This window comes from Giraffa tippelskirchi, chromosome 4 (assembly GCF_054371585.1).
Source record: "Giraffa tippelskirchi isolate mGirTip1 chromosome 4, T2T-mGirTip1v1.2.pri, whole genome shotgun sequence".
NCBI lineage: Eukaryota > Metazoa > Chordata > Mammalia > Artiodactyla > Giraffidae > Giraffa > Giraffa tippelskirchi.
Window position 1 is genome coordinate 20,661,357 of NC_137278.1, and position 17,785 is coordinate 20,679,141.

General features: G+C 42.4%; 1 long non-coding RNA gene across 2 annotated transcripts in view; it reads right to left on the reverse strand.

Moving 5' to 3' along the window:
• Positions 1-16,738: 16,738 nt before the first annotated feature.
• LOC145544633 (uncharacterized) overlaps positions 16,739-17,785 on the reverse strand; it is a 37,620-nt gene continuing 36,573 nt past the window's right edge. For both annotated transcript variants that reach the window (XR_014081499.1, XR_014081498.1), the window contains one exon: positions 16,739-17,538. This is a non-coding gene — a long non-coding RNA (uncharacterized LOC145544633). The remainder of the gene's footprint in view (positions 17,539-17,785) is intronic.

A 17,785-nucleotide genomic window follows, 5' to 3' on the forward strand; every position in this document is an offset into this window, starting at 1 on the left:
ACAACCTGGCAAGCAATGAGGATCAACACCTATTTGTTTCCCTTCCAACTCTCAATATTTTCCATCCTTAAATTTCTCACCATAGTCAGTGCCTTTCCACGCCCACAGTGGACATCATTCCATCCCAGGGTAGACACTGGTCCTGGGATGTGGGCCACAGGCTCAGAGAGGAGTCAGACTTGGGCACTGCCTTCGTGGCGCTCATGGTTTACAAGGGAGCCAGGTCTATCTTCAAAATGAGTCTGATAGAGGCAGATGGCAATGAACATTGAGCCAGAATTTCATGGAAACAGATCTTTTGAGAGTAGGAAGCACCGAGAGAGGGGAGAGGAGAGATTCTTCTAAACTGAGCGATCCCAGAAATGCAAGCAAGAGCTGGGCTTACATCTGATGTGTACTCTGAGGCACAATTTGAGGGAATCCAAGCTGTGTTTCTAAAACAAAACAACTCAGCCCATGATTTTGCATGAGCGTTCCTCTACTGGATATTTCTCTAAATGTAGAGTGTCATTTACCCTCTGTAAGCTTACATTTCCTCAATCCCTAAAATAAGGCAAAGACTCCATGCTTCTCAGTCTTCCCAGGTGGCTCCTGCCAATGCAGGAGATGCAGGAGACCAGGGTTTAATCCCTGGATCGAGAAGATCTCCTGGAGGAGGAAATGACAAACCACTCCAGTATTCTTGCTTGAGAAACTCCACGGACAGAGGAGCCTGGCAAGCTACATTCCATGGAGTCACGAACAGTTGTATTTGACTGAGCACACACATACACACACACCATACTTCTTGATGATGTGTTCTAGGGGAAAAGTGAGCGGTGGAAGGGGATGGAATAGAGAGGAGGAGGTTAAGACTTAACGACATAACTGGTATGAGGGTTTGTCCAACTTGAAATCTTACAAGAATGTGGGAGATTGTTATGGTGAGTAATTATGCACGTGCGAGCTAAGTTACTTTCAACTCTTTGCAGCCCCGTGGACTGTAGCCTACCAGGCTCCTCCATGCATGGGATTCTCCAAACAAGAATACTGGAGTGGGTTGCCATCTCCTTCTCCAGGGGAATCTTCCCAACCTAGGGATCAGACCTGGGTCTCCCACATTGCAGGCAGACGCTTTACCCTCTGCGCCACCAGGGAAGTCCTAATTTGCTTCAGTCAAGTCCAACTCTTTTCAACCCTATGGGTTGTAGCCCTCCAGGCTCCTCTGTCCATGGGATTCTCCAAGCGAGAATAATGGAGTGGGTTGCAGTTTCCTCCTCTAGAGGATATTCTCAGAGATCAAACCCTCGTCTCATGTCTCCTGTGTTGGTAGGTGGGTTGTTTACCACTAGCGCCACCTGGGGAACCCATGATTTTGCACTTGTTGCAAAAATACTGGGTTTTTCAATTATATGAAGGACCCAGTGTTTTGTGCAGATTCAGCATTGGCACTTTGAATAAAATGGGTGCTCTTTTTTTTTTTTTTTTTTTTTTTACTGAGCTCATGGGGAGAAACTGAGGCAGTCCCTAGCCTGGAATTTCCACAAGCAACAGAAGCGTATCACTCAGCCACCATCCAGTTTCCTCACACAGAACACCCTCTATTACACTCTCAAATGTCTTTGGCACAAGAAACATACACACATACCCTCAAAGGGCAAATGCCATGCAAATGACACATTTTTCCATGAGACGTGGGATCTACTGTGGCCGGGATAGGCCTGAGAGCTCGGGCTATAACCAAACTGGAATGTTTCAGCAGAGTGGAGTCTTTCATTCCTGGAGTTCGGAGACAGGAACACTTCAAAAAAACATTATTGTAGAACAAATAAAACTGAGATGAAGCTTAAAGTAAACCTGACACCACCTAGAAACTGAGAATCTTTGGTACCATTCTAGTGAAGGTGGTACTCAGAAGGTTGAATGGAACTTTAAACCTAAAGTTAGTTTAGTAATTGTATTTCCGGAAACAGTACAATAAGGCTGTTATTGGACTTTGAAAGCTGAACCTGAGAATTTCAGGAGCAGTGGTTATAGAAAGGATAATTCTGATGATGGTAACATAATTATTTGGTGTTGGGTACTTTCTCGTTTATTCCTTTGACTTGGTAATATCGCTCTGGAACTTTATTTTGAGAATATTTTAAAAATTGTGAGTTATAGGAAGGCTTGTGCTCATAACATGAATGGTGCAGCATATTGCCATGCAGCACTTGAAAAAATAGATACAAATTATATCTATAAGATATATGTTCCTATACAATGAGGGAAAAAAACCATTCAACTTTCTAGTTTGAACTAACTTTAGTCTTACAGAAATGTTTCAAAGTGCAGAGAGTTTTTACATACCTGTCAGCCAGTGTCCCTGATACTCACATCTTATGTAATGATGGTACAATTAACAGTGATCAAATCCAGGAAGTTAGTGTTTCCAAACTGGCATTTAATTGAATTCTGCTTGTTTTTCCATGAATGAGCCTATTCTGTTCCAGGACTCCATCCAGAATCCCATTTTGCATAAAGCTGTTATTTTTCCTTAACCTCTTCCAAGTAGAAGTTTCTCAGTCTTTCCTTGTCTTTCATGATAAGGGAAAATATTCATGGTTTAGGTTGGCTGAGGAAAGAAAGACACTGAGGGTACACACACACAGACACACACACACACAATGTGATCCCACCTACACAAAGAGAGATAAGACTGAAAAAATATTAGGAAGAAATACTCAAAATATTAACAGTTCTTAGCTTATCTCTGAGTGAGGGCTTATAGGCCCTTATTACCCTGCTACTTTGCCTTCTTCTATTTTGTAAAATATAGTTTCAAACATGATCACCCAATATTTAAAACTGGAAAGGGAAAAATAAAAACAACTCACAGAACATAAAACAAAAACCCTAAGGGGAAGAATTTTACCATCTCAAAGGGTTTGTTCTCCCATTTAATCTGACTGAACTATCCTTCATCATGTTTGCAGGTACGAACAAAAGTACTCAAATATGAGTGGTTCAGAAGTACAATGTAGTGAATCTCGTCATCTGGAGTGTCAAAAATATAAAAGCTCCCTGGATGAGATGAATGCAGAGGGAATCCACCTGAACTGACCTTATGGAAGAAAGAGCCGTTGTGGAAGAATGGACATCCCCTTCTGTATCTCAAGCCCCGCTGGGAAATTTTGAGGGGACGCCACATTGACCTGGCAGGATAAAGACTGAGAAGCATATTTACCGCTGTCACCTTCTGTTCCGAAGGTTCTAGAAACAGAAGACAGATGTCCCTGATCAAGTGCTTTATAGGAAATATACTTTTGGCTGACTCTTCTTCTCAGCTATCTTTGTCACCACTAGCTTGTCACCAAAGTGAATGACAGTGAAGTCCTGAAAAAGAAGAGGGCCTTGTCTTTGCAGGCAGGAAGGAAGAAGAGCCCCGGTGACACGGGCCCGCTCCATCTACTGCTTGGGAGAGAGGACCTTCGGTGTAAAGAGGCAAGGAGAGCAGCCTCTGTGCTTGTGGTCATGGAAAAAAAGGACAGTGAATGAGGTTTGCTTGGCTGGACCCCAGAGGAGACTGTGGGGTGAACAGGAAGCACCTGCTCTTTTGAAGGACTTGGATCTTTTTTACCCACATATAATAATGTTTGTCATTTATTGAGCACCTACTATGTTCTTGACTTCAATGTCAAATCTGTGATTATGCTGAGCAATAGGTAACACAAATCCATTTTATCCGCAAGGAATATGAGACTCCTACATGGCATGTGACCTGTCATCTGAGATCCCATTTCCTCCTCCGTATGATGAGAATAAAAATCCCCATGCCCCAAAGCTGTTGGGATTAAATGAACCACATAGAAAAAAAAAAAAAATAGCTTCCCAGGTGGTGCTAGTGGTAAAGAACTTGCCTGCCAATGAAGGAGACTTAAGAGACGTAGGTTTGATCCTTGTGTTGGGAAGATTCCTTGGACAAGAGCATGACAATCGATTCCAGTATTCCTGCCTGGAGAATCCCATGGACAGAGGAGCCTGGAGGGCTACAGTCCATGGGGTTGCAAAGAGTCAGACATGATTGAGGCAACTTAGCATGCAGCACGTGTATAAAAAAAATTTGAGCACATTTCCTAAAACTCAGTAGGTTCTTTGCTGCTCAGATCCCTCAGTGATGTTCTTTTTGGGACGTTTTGCTTCAAGTGTGATCTGGTTTAGATTTTTTAATTTAAACCCAGAAAAGCAAGAACCTGCCAAGGACAGAAACTCTTTTTGGAATCTTCCTGAAATGCAAACAGTTTAAAGGTCACTGAAAACTTCATCCAGTATATATTTATATTTGTCTCATAAACTCTTGAGGAGAGTTTTCCAGCAGACGGTGGTGTCTCAGGAGACTTCTTGCTAAGGCTCCCGTAACTCATTCTTTGTTTTCTTTGGCTTCTGCTTCTTGAAAGGAAAAGGGAACTCAGTGAAAAATGTTAAACAAGGCCAATGATATAAATATGTTTAAAAATCACTAAATAAAAATGTTTGAAAGCATTGCTGCAGGGGGATTTCTCAGTCATTGGTGCCAAGCTAAAGACCAGCTTTAGTACCCATGAATGTTCTCCCTCCAGGCTTCTGAGAGCTCCAGGCATCTAGAGTGTTTTCCTACTGACATGTTGGGGGGGAGGGTGGCGTAAGAAGCAGGAAAACCATGTGACTGCTCTCAAAATGTTTTTAGCAGGTAAATGTGGGTTGTCTACAGACTCCTGTACTGCTTCGTCCTTTTGTAGAGATACGTTAAAAATGCACAGGTTGAAACTCAGAGGGTGATGGAGATTCATCTCTTACCAGCTGTACTCTTCTTTATTTTTTTTAACTTAGAGTAAAATTAATTTTAAAAATTTGATTTAGTATTCTATGAGATGATTCTATGACTCATGTAACCACCACCACAATCAGAATATGGAACATTTCTATCACCTCAACCAGTTCCTTCATTGCTGTTCCTTTGAGGTCATTCCTTCCCCTACCCTTAAACCTTGGTGACCACTGATCTCTCTGTCATTTCAGATTTGTTTTTTTGAGAAAGTCATATAACTGGAATCATGCAATACATGACCCTTGGAGATTAGCTTTTTTCATTTAATATAATGAAATTCATTATTCATCCAAGAGATTCATCCAAGTTGTCTGTATCAACAATATGCTCCTGCTTAATTGCTATAATCACCCTGTTATGGATTGAATATGGGTGTCCCTCCCCAAAAGCAGGTATAGAAGCCCCAACCCTCAATGTGACTCTACTTGGAGACAGACCCAGTAAGGAGGGATAAAAGTTAAATGAGGTTATCAGGATGGGGTCTTCAGGGTCGGCACGCTTGTAAGATTAGACAGAGACACATGGCGTGCCCATGCTCCAAGTAAAGTTTTTGTGAAGACACGTCCAGAAGGCAACCATCTGCAAGCGAGGAATGGAGCTCTCATCCAGAAGTGCATTGGTCAGTACCTTGGTCTTGAACTTCCCAGCGTCTTGAACTGTGAGAAATACATTTTCTTCTGTCATCTCATCTGTGCTATTTCATTATGGTAGCTGGAGCAAGCTAATGCGTTCTTTAATTTCATTCTTTTTCAGAATGGTTTTAGTTTATTTGCATTTCCATATGCGTTTAGAAATTTGTTGGGATTCTTATACTGATTGGTAATGCATTCAGTCCGCATTACCAGTTTGAGGAAAACTGACATTTTTACTATGTTGAGAATTGCTATCCGTGAGCTTTGTATGTCTCTCCAATTGTTTGCCTTTTCTTTGAATTTATAATCAGCGTTTTGTAGCATGTAGAAGAATACAGATCTTTATAAGTTTCTCTAAATTTATATGTAAGTATTGTGTTAATGCTATGGTGAATAGTGTTGATATTTTAATTTTGATTCCCCAAAGTTGACTGCCAGGGTGGAGAAATACTCTTTTCCAATGTGATGATCATACATTCTATGAGCTTATCTAACCAACTCAATAGTTCTAGTTTATATTATACAAAAAGGAGTCTTCTAGGGATATCAACTTGGCTTCCCAGGGGGCTCAGTGGTAAAGAATCTGCCTACCAATGCAGGAGACTTAGGTTTGATCCCTGGGTTGGGAAGATCCCCTGGGAAAGGAAATGGCAACCTATTCCAATATTCTTACCTGGGAAATCCCATGGACAGAGGAGCCTGGTGGGCTACATACAGTATATGGGGTTGGACATGACTAAACAACAATAGATATCAACTACTCTATTGCTCAAAATGAAGCAGACATCAAAAATCTCTGTTCTTTTTTGCCTAATTACAAACTACAGAAGTAATTAATGTCTTCTAAAATGCATTTTTAACAGCAAAAGAGGTACCATGAATAGTCATTTATTGGGGGAGAAGTGGTGAAGTTTATGGTGTTGGGTGTGTAAACACCTATGCTTGCAGCATATTTTGAGGTATATTAATAAAAAATTAACTCTTAATCCAAAAACCACTTAATGTACTTGCTTTATGCTCATGATATTGGGTTGAAAGATAACACATTACTTGTAATTCACCACTGCTTTATAGCCTTGTGTTCCTATACATCTTTTCCTTTGGTTTATAATCTCTTCCTTTGCTATTACCTATCTAATTATGCAATGGCAATCTAGTGTGTGCCACTCAGCGACTGAAAGCTTGTACCACCAGGAATAACTGCTGAATAAGCAAGAAATCACTGGGATCATCACTATCAAAATAATAGTGTGTGACCTATGCTAGGCATGGAAGTTGTGATTTCAGTTTCTTTCTTTAATTCTTCTTAAAATAAAATCTATTAGGTAGACACAGTTACCATTGTTTTAACCACAAGGAAATGAAATGTTTAAGATGCTCAACAACTTGCCCAGTGCCACAGAGTATCAGTGACGGGAACTGAGGTTGCCTGTCTTGAAACCAACGCCTGTACCTCTCAGCTATGAGACTGCCTTTCTCAGCCCCATTCCAGAGACTGGAGAGCATCACTCTACTATGGTCCAAGCAACCCTGCCCCCAGGAGCTGGGGCTTTCAGGACAATACCAGGGGCTAAAACAATGATGGCACACTATTGGGAAACATTTTATAGGTCAGTAGAAAATGTATTTTTTCTTTTCTTGTACCTCTTAGCTTCCCAAACTTTACTGTCAATAAACATTTCTTGGCTCCCAAATGGGAACAGCAGCAATGATCATGATATAAATGGAGCTGATCTTGTAGGCTTCATCCTTTGTGACTTAATTTAACAAACGTGCCAGCCTAGACTCTGACAGAAGCTATTTCCTAGGCATTCAACCTGGGTTAAAAATCCAGCCTCCACCGTGGTCTGTGGGATCCAGGGAAAATCCTGCTGTTTTTCTCTGTCTACATCGATGAAGTGAAAGGTTGATCTTTGTGGATGGGCCAGTTAAAGCAATAAAGGAAAACAGTACAATACTTTAGGAAAGTGGCTGGGACATAGGAGCTCTTCTTAACTGATTGCTTTTTTACTATTAATTTGTGATTTTTGTACTTCTCAAACTTTAGTGGAGGAATGGGATAGTATTCATGTTTAAAATCAATTTTAAAAAGGTGAAAGTGATTATTCATTACTATCCAATTTTCGTCAACAATTAACTACATACAAGTATAGAACTGAGTTATAACCTCGGCTTCTAAGCAAAGAAAACATGAGATAAAGACACTTAGCTTTGGATATTTACTCTGAAAATGGGGGTAAAGATTTGAAAGCCATGTCACCGTATTCTGAGAGAAGGGCTGAGAAGCCTTGTAGGCTGATTAGATATGAATTCTCAAGGAGCAGGGAGTCAGGCTGACTGGGCATTTCTGAGTTAGGCCAATCTGGAAAATAAGAAGACCTTAACCTTGCAAATGAGGAGTTGTAGGAGAAACAGTGATATCCACCACCGCCCCTCGCCCCCCGCCCCCCACCCCTGTCCTAGAAGAAGCTAATGAGTTCAGATTTAGACCTGTAGACTGTGAAAAATCTAGGCATGTCTCAACATAATTTGTCATTGCAAAACTAAATTGTAAGTGAAGAAATAAATACAAATATGTCATGTCTTCATAAGAAGAAACTAAAATACATTTATTAATTGTCCCATCTAAACTTCCAACAGTTAAAAAATAACTAATAAAATGATGGCATATTTTGCATGCTAGAATTATGACATATAAAATAAGGTAAACAAAGTTGGTATGATTGTATGAAACATGAAGCATAGCAAGTAAAAAGTGTATAGTACAAGATGATATATATGTAGAACATAATTTTATTTTTGTGAAAATACAATATAGCGAGGACAAAAAAATTAGGAAAAACTAAGCCCATAGCTGTTGCTTATGGATTGTTGGACTTTGGATGACTGTTTTTCCTAAACATTTATAATGGTGTTTCTCATATTCTATAATAAAAAATTACTAATTTTCTAATAAGTCAAAAGGGGTAAGGATGATTATAACATTTATTGACAAGAGTTTAAAATCAGCCAGAAAACAGCATCAACAAGAGTACATGGGTGGTATCCCTGGACACAGACAGCTGCTTACTTTTGGAAAATTGATTAGTATGTGGGAGTGTAAGCACTTTGTAATTAATCAAAGTATACTAAAGGGTTTACCTAAATCCTCACAATGAAATTAATGGAACAGGTGAGTTTATTCTATGTTGGCCCACATTTGGTTCATGAACCACAGTTCCTCTGAAGAAGAGCAGACTATAGTCCTCTCTTGGTATCTGAGTGAGATTGGCTCCAAGACCCTCAATGATACCAAAATCCATGGATGCTCAAGTTTCTTATAGTATACAATTGCATAGTATTTGGATATAACCTACAGGATACTTTCAGTCATCTCTAGATTACTTAACAATACATAATACAATGTTAATGCTATGTAAATCATTGTAAATACAATATAAATGCTATGTAAATAGTTACCAGCACATGGAATATTGAAGCTTGGTTTTCGAGAATTTTCTGGAATTAAAAAAAATAAATAGTTTCCATCTATGTTGATTGAATCTACAAATGGGCAACTGGCAAATATGGAGGACCAACTGTAACTCCGTGTATGGGAGGCGGGACACAGAGCGAAAAGGAAATAATAGAAATGAAAAGATTGCAAATTTATCCTTGCACACTGACTTACTATGTGAGCTTGGTAAATCATTTGCCCTTGCTGTCCCTTTTTCCCGAACAATAAAATTTGAACAGTAATACTTATAAGAATATTTTGAGGATTGAACTAAAATGCAAGTTAAAAGCCTCTTGTGTCGTGTCTGGTGCTGGTCTCTGTAGATGATAGCCATGGTTGTGTTTCTGTGTAAATGGTTATCTGTCTGCCAAACTATCTAGTCTATTAGTCTTATTTTTACACACAATACAGAGTGTGTAAATTCGGTGTGGGCAGCGATTGCATTGGCTTCATTCAACACTGTATTCCCATCATATAGCGCCTGACAGAGGAGCCCCTCAGTGAGTATGAATGATGATAATAAAGTACACAGGGAAGAATGGAGAATTGGAGTACTGGTTAGTCCAGGGTGAGATGTCCATCCATGGAGATTTACACAGAGCTTCACACAGACCCAGTGAGGACCTTGGGGAAGAAGGCGCAGGTAGCCCATGGCTTTGTTGTAGGCACCTGCCTTCCAAAGCATGAAGGGAGTCACGTGTCATGAAGCTGACATGATAAAAAAACAACATGAATAGACAGAAATAATGAGGTGCTTGGCGACCCCCTGGAGTTGCTGGGTCAGCCTTCTCCAGAAGCCCTACATGCGTCTGTCTTTTTTAGGTCCCTGTCCTGTCCTTTGTAACAGGCTTCCCTGGTGGCTCGGTGAGTAAAGAATCTGCCCACAATGCAGAAAACCTTAGTTAGGTCCCTGGGTCGGGAAGATCCCCCGGAGAAGGAAATGGCAACCCACTCCAGTATTCTTGCCTGGAGAGTTCCCTGGACAGAGGAACCTGGCGGGCTACAGTTTGTGGAGTCGCAAGACATGACTGGGTGACTAAGCAAGCACACATGCACACTCTTTATAATGGCTGGAGTTGGGTTTTCTGTCAAGTCCAACTAAAATACACTCTAGATGATAGCCTCGTGGACCTGGAATTTTCTCACCTTTCAAAATGGTAAGAGCAATAATCATTACATTGTAGATTATATGTTTGTTGGTCTCAGTCTGCTATGCCCCATTAATGTTGTTTTAAAAACCACCCTTAAATCACAGTCATTTATCAGTAAAGGATCTGTTCTTGTGCTCATACCTCTGCAGGTCATCATCAGCTTAGATGATATAGGATGGGCTTGGTGGGGTGTAAGGCTGCCCTGAGGTGTATGGACAACAGACAAATGTCTTGTGCAGAGCCCTGACTAGATAAACAATTTGAGTCATTCTAAGTCAGCACGTCAGCACCTTTCTGGCAACCCAGTCACACACCTCACAAAACAAAATAATGGCAACTCTCTGAGAACTTGCCTGTGTTCAAGGACAGAACCTGTGGACAGCTCTGCTTCAGAATGTGGGTGCTGGGTTTGTCTCCAGGCTGTGGGGTTGAGGTCTGCTAAGGTTGGTTTATTTTGGTCCCAGACTAAAGAAGCAGTGGCCACCTGGAGGAGTCTGTTCCTCTCATGGGTTACTGTATCACTGTCGGCATCATCAGAGCACACCACACAAGCCAAATCATATAAGCACATCAATGATCTCTGAAATCCAATGGGTCAACCCAAATCACATGAAAAATTATACTCTGCCTGAAGTAGGAGATATCTGAGGCTGGTTATCTGCTGAATAATGATCTAAAATAATCACATCAGTCAGTCATTCATCCATTGAAAAAGCATTTATTGAATTCTGATTTTGTCCTATGCACTGTTTTAGAGGCTGAACACACAATGATGAACCAGATGTGGTCCTGGCCTGCAAGGAGTTCAGCCTAGAAAAGGAGTCAGTCACATAAACATACAACTGCAATATGATGAATCAGTGCTAATAATAGTTTACTGATCACGCAGCATAACTAGAATTAATTCTAAATGGCCTGCCTTCATTTATTTAATCTACTCAATAGTTCTATTAATATGAGGCATGATTGACCCAGGGCTGACACAGCTAGTTAATGACACAAGACTCAATACCAGAAACCTTCCTCTGGAAGCTTTCAACCACAATTGTCATACTGCATGTATAATGAAAATAGCACCAAGCAAACGTTTGGATGGGGAAGCAAATCGTCAACTATAAAAAGCACCATACAGAAGCCAATTGTTATTTTCATTGTCTATTCCTCCAAATAGATTTGTAGAATGTCAAAGTAGGACAATACCTTTGAGAAAGTCTGGTCCACTTATCAAGCATTTTGTGGATAAGGAAACGGAGACCCAGAGAGGAGGAGGGACGGCCCTGGTCACACATCTGGTCAATGTTCTCATCTCCAAGCCCAGAGCTCCAAATACCTTTCTAGAAGATGTCATGCTACTGCACTGAGAGTTTGGGTTGATGCTGTGAAAAGAGATGTGGTCCAATTCCCTAATAATGGGGCCCTGGGCATAGAGGACAAGCGTGCATTTATCAGCCTTCGACATAAGACCATTGGCTCCCTAGACTTCAGCCCTCTGCCTGCCAGGCTTACATCTCTCAGTTAGCACCAAGGGGGCTGAAAAATGCTAGGGCCATCTCATTCCTTCATTCCATAATAATAATGGCTTTTGGAGAGATATTTGCAAGCTCACAGATTGCTGGAGTGTAGTGGATTTCAAATTTTTCGATGTCAGATTGCTTTTGCCCTCTTTAAATTCATTAAATCGAATCTCAAAGACTTTCTGTTTATATGAGTTATATCTATTGATATTTATCATTTTAGAAATTAAAGCTAAGTAAAAATATATATTCATTCATGTAAATATAACTCTAATAAGTCAATTACATATTGATGTATTTGAAAAAATAACTATTTTTAAAATAAAAATAGTGAGTAGAAAGATACTCTTTTACATTTTGGTAAATGTCTTAAATGTCTGCTTTAATATTAGGTGGCTGGATTCTGTTATCTGCTTTTGCCTTCAGTGGATGTGATGAATTGTTGACTGCACTATCTGAGGTAAGGTAGCAGAATGAGAGATCATTTTGTATTCCTTGTGGTTTCAGATTCTACATTGCAACAATAACTTAAGAACTACCAAGTGTCAAGTTTTAGTGTAGCATCAAAGTTGTGTTTGGGAGAGAGTGAGAAGGAACAAGGTCATCGTCATTTCATCTCTGCCATCAGTGAGGTTAATAGAGGCTTGTGCATTACAGAGTTCCCCCTGACCTCTGGACAGTTGAACTAGACACAGGTGATGTCAGAACTAAGATGTCTTGAATACAATGAGATGTTAACCTCCATCAACCTCATAGAGAACTGCCAAGACAGTTGTCCTTTCTTGGACTCTCCCCTGCCCTGTGCAGAGCAAGGGTTCCTGTTCAGTGGGGGCGGTGGAGGGGGAGGGGAATGGGCAGATGGTGAGGGAGCCCTGCTGTGAATGACTAAGACTTGAAGGTGTAATCCTGAATCAACTCTCACAAAAGAGTGTCCTCAAAGTTTCTTAGCCTGCAGTTCCCAGATGGTTCTCAAAAGACATCTATGAATACTCCTAAATTTATGCAAAACTTTCTTTGTGCCATTTTAGGGGGAAGAGGGGATTTGTTTCCACATTTTAAAAAGATCGCCATAACCTCAAGTACTTGAGATGCATAGGAAGAGATGTAGGAGACTCAGAAATAAATAAAATCTTAGTCTGTAGAACCATTTTCCCAACTTGGCAAAACCACGTGTAAATCTAAAAGCAATTTCTTAATTTCACATCCTAGACCTAAGCTAACTCAGTTACTTATTAACTGTGTGACTTCAGCCAGTTACTCAACCTCTCTGTTTCCTGTCTTGTAATCACACCTACTTAAATTTTTGAGGGGGAGGGGGGAGGGTGAGGTTTGAAGTAAAATAATCTGGACAAATGTCTAGCACATAGTAGGCAGTCCCATATCACGGTGAAATATTTTTACTATTCTTATTACTGATACGGTGAGGGTACCCAGGGAACAGAGAGAGATTTTCTGGCTGAGTTTTTTGGCGACAATATTTAGAGAGAAAACACTCTCTGGCTGGAGGCCTCTGTCTCCGTGTGTTCTGGCAGTGTTGTTTTTGGCTGTTCCTGGCTGGTGTCTGTCTTTACCTTGAACTGCCCCAAGATTAGAATTTCTTGTAAATAGTGACTTAGTTATTCATCTACATCCTTTTACAATGCTGGGCTGCTTCAGGAACAGGGCCTTACGCCTCCTGCCGCTGCTTCTCTGGGGACTGGAGTGACCGTGTGTGATCGCTCTCTTAAAGGGCAGTACCTCTAGCACCCCGTGGAGGAGGGCAGAAGGGCCCATGGGCTCCAGGTCACCCCACTCAGCACACCTGCCTACTCCCAGGGGCTTCGTGCAGGGACCTGAGTGGGCTCCACGTGGGCTTCCGGGCAAGGCCAAGCAGTCTGAGGGAATATGTTAGAGAAAGAAGCCAAGGGGTCCCCAGGAAGAGTGTTAGCAAGCAAACCGTGGGACTAGCCACACATAAAGGGAATTTCCGTCTGACTCATCACGGGTCAAGGTGGATTCTTCTGCTATTAAATTCTGCGGCCAAGCTCAGAGGTTAGGCGAGTTCTTCGCCCCTAGACATTCCCACTCACCCTCAGAGCTGATGTCCTCTCCTTCCAGAGGCCTTACCTGACTCCTCAGATAAAGGGAGACGTTTCTTCCTCTGTAGACTGATGTGAAAATAAACTCCCATTCCCGCCACCTCTCATAGCAGCTGATTCAGTGCGTCTCCTCTTGTAGACCCAGACCCTGTGCCCCTCAGATTCCTCATGTTCAAAGCCGAGAATCCATTGGACGGTGACGAGAGAGACCAGGCAGAGAAGGAGGGAGGGCTGGGAGCAGGGAAGTGGAGAGGAAACCTGTCCTGGTTCTGAAGAAAGACATGCATTCTCTTCCATCTCTGCTATTGCACTTCATGTAAAACTGGAAGCAAAATCATTGACCTTCTCAAGGAATCAGCTTTCCTAACTGGGAAAGGTTGAGAGAGAAGAGTCAGGGCTGGGGGCATGCTCCTTGTCTTGCAGGATTCTTGATCAAATAAGATCTATCCGTGAAAATGAAAAGAGATGGGATTGAGGCAATTAGGATGCAGCTTCCACTGAAGAAATAATGTGTTCTACCCTCTAGAATTCTATTGTTTGCTAGCCTTTGGTTGAGACAGAACATCTCTAGACTTAAGTGTCTGCCCACGTGTGTTCAGCATCTGCAGACTTATCTTCCCAGTGCTTTTGCTATGGCCCCCAGAAGGTCCTCTCGTCAGACTATAGTCATCATCCTTGCTCAGACCATGGTCATCACCCTTGCTCAGACCCTGCCATCTCTCTCCTATGACTGCTCGGGGCTTCCCCAGAGCTCTAGAACTCCAGTCCCTTCCGTCCTGGGCATCCTCCACCAGGCATGCCGAGTGGTCTCCTGAGAACCCAAATCTACTCAGGGGCCCCGCAAGGTCATCTTCGGTCTCTGTGTGATGAGGGTCCTGTCCCTCCCACACCCCACCTGAGCTTCCTGAAATCATCACGCTCATTCCTCCCTCCCCGCCTTGCTCTCCCCGGGCTGGGCTGTGCCTTTCATGGGGACACCTTCTCTGCCTCCTTTTCCGCATGTTCCCACCCATACACCAGCAAGCTTCCTTTCTCATTTGAGACTCACTTCAGAGCTCTCCTCTGCTTTCTTCTTAGATGGAATTCACAGCTCTGCGTCTGAGATCCTGTAACTCTGTCACTATCTGAGCTCAGATCACCTTGATTCCTAATTATTTCCTGATGCCTCTGTCTCTCCCAGTAGCCCCTGCAAGGAAAAGGCCTGGGACCTAGTCTTGGTTGAATTCCTAGTTACATGCTACATGAGTGAATGAATACATGAATGCACTTTGAAGGCATTTGTCCTTTCCCAAGACTCTGAGAGGTGTGCCCTCCTGAGAGGATCATTGGCTGATGTGTGAATAAAGGTCTGGTAACTCGTTTATTTCATGGCCCTGGCTCCCCACCTTCTGGTTCGTCTTGTCTTGCTCTTTCAACCTGGGAGAAGATCTTTTGTCCACATTTCCTTTCCTCCTGCCCCTTCACTACTAGACTGTAAGCCTTGCGAGAGTGGGGCTCCATCTTATTCTTTCCTGCACCCCCGGCCCCCCCGCCCTTTGTCCAGGGAGGGACTGGAGCCAGGTTATCCTTCTTCCCCCCCAAAAAGGCTATTTCCTGCCTTCAAGCAACCTCAGGGAACAACAGAACTAACTGATAGGAGATCCACGTATGAAATGATGAGCTTGCTCATCAAGCATGGTGCCTCCCTGCCCCGCTTCCTTTATCACCAGCCTTAAAATGACTCCATCCACATTCAGACCCCTCTGAGGCTGCTTCCCCCCCACCCCCCCTTTTCACAGCAGGTGACCCAGGGAGCCCTCCTTTCCATTTTTCTGCCTCTCTCTTCTCTTCTATTTCCTTCTTTCTTTTTGAAAAAATGCAGTCCCTGCGATAAATTAAACTTTCATGGCTCCATTTCCTTCTTTCCCATTGTGGAACCCTGACATATTTCCTCAAGGAAATACTTTCCAAATCATAATTGAAATGTAATCATTCATAATAGAAAAGAGAGGAGGGGAGTCATAGATTTAACTCTCGTTTCTGGTGGCAGACACGTTAATGACATTCTCTATTTCCTCTCATTACCATGGAGCGCGTCTCTAGCAGGCCAGGTCCACCGGCCTCTCTCTCTTTCTCTCTCCCCAGGCTGAACCCACTCTCTCTCTCACACACAGCAGCCTGCAGGCACACTCAGGAACACAACATCCACCATGTCACCCTACTGGTTTGAAAGCCATCCACGCAAGTCTTTGGTGGGGCTGTGAAGGTCCAGGGCTTTACTCTTCCATCCTAAGGGCTGGCCACACTGAGCCGCTTTGTTCCCATGAATGCCCTTGATCACTTCCTTCTCTGAGCTATCCACAGGCTGCTGCCTTTTCCAGAAATGTCTTTCCTCTTGAGCACATCAGGAAGACCACCTCCAGCCTGCGTTCTTCTCCCTGTTTACCTGCTCTCCTGACAAGGCCAATTCCTGCCTCATTCTGGATACAGTGGCCCTCGGCTTAGGAAGGCTGAATTCTTGGCTTCCTTTGTGTCCAGTGGCACAGATGATAAAGAACCTGCCTTCCAATGCAGGAGATGCAAGAGACGCAGAGTTTGATCTCTGCGTCAGGAAGATCGCTGGGAATAGGAAATGGCAACCCACTCCAGTATTCTTACCTAGAAAATCCCATTGACAGAGGATCTTGGTGGGCTACAGTCCACGGGGTCACAAAGAATTGGACACAACTGAGCAACTAACAGTTTCACTTACACTTTCTGTGTCCCAGTAGTTGCTGAGCTTAATGCTGTTGTTATACTTATGACAGCAACTAAGATTGTCTTTCCACTTTCTGTCTCCTTATCTCCTCCCTTTTCCCCTCCCAGTAATGCACAGACAGGCACAATAAACTGTCAAGGAATTGAGGGCAGGACCTTTGATGTCCTATTTCTGAATTATCAGCATGTAGCCCAGTGTCTGTTCAGACTAAGTGCTCTTTGAAATAACTGAAAAATGTTGACCGAATAAAAAAAAAGTCCTATTTTACTTATAAACAAACAAAAGATGATAAAAAGAAGCAGTTATGAAGCAATTATTAAGACTAATTTATTTCTAAATTAAAAGGAGGAAGAATTGATATTTCCTGGGGGTTCTGAACCAACTAGGGTGGGAATTGTGATTTGAGACCTGAGAAAGGATTACACAGGTCTTGGTATGGACAAACTTCTTGGATAGAGACCCTCTCATGGACAGGAGGTGGGGAAGTGTGCTTAGCGTCCTTTCCAACTGAGTTAAGTTGTCCCCATACTGTGATCTTGGAGCCAGTGCTGTTTCTTCCTGGAACCAGAGCCTGGCAGGGTTGCAGTGGAGCCCGAGACTAAAGGAGAATCTACAGATGCACACTTTTATACATACCTATCAAAACAGTCTTCTGTATCTTGATCCAAGTAGAAAAATAGAATGAAAACTGACTACCTATTTCAAATATATGACTACACATAAAACCCTGGGTTGCCTAGTCTATTTTCACTTCCTGGTTAACCTTCTTAAGTCTCCCCAGTGGAGCTGCACAGCTGATTGAAAATGACCATCTCCATCATTGTGTAATATGCAATGACACAGGGCTGTAAAACAAGAACACAGACACCCGTTTCTCCTTTTTTTTAAAAGTGAAAGTGCAAGCGTTAGTCACTCAGTCATGTCCAACTCTCTGTGATCCCATGGACTGTAGCCTGCCAGACTCCTCTGTCCATGGAATTCTCCAGGCTGGAATACTGGAGTGGGTTGCTATTTCCTTCTCCAGGCAATTTTCCTGACCCAGGGATGGAACTCAAGTCTTCCATATTGCAGGCAGATTCTTTACCATGAGAGCCACCAGGGAAGCCTTTAAAAAAAGAAAGAAAGTTTAATGTTTTGTTCATTAAGGATGTTTGAAATAATTTTGATTTTTTTAAAATATTGCATTCAGGGATTTCCCTGGTGGTCCAGTGCGCAGGAGATACAGGTTTGATCTCTGGTTGGGGAACTAAAGGAAATCAATCCTGAATATTCATTGAAAGGACTGATGGTGAAGCTGAAGCTCCAATATTTTGGTCACTTGGTGTGAAGAGTCAGCTCACTAGAAAAGACCC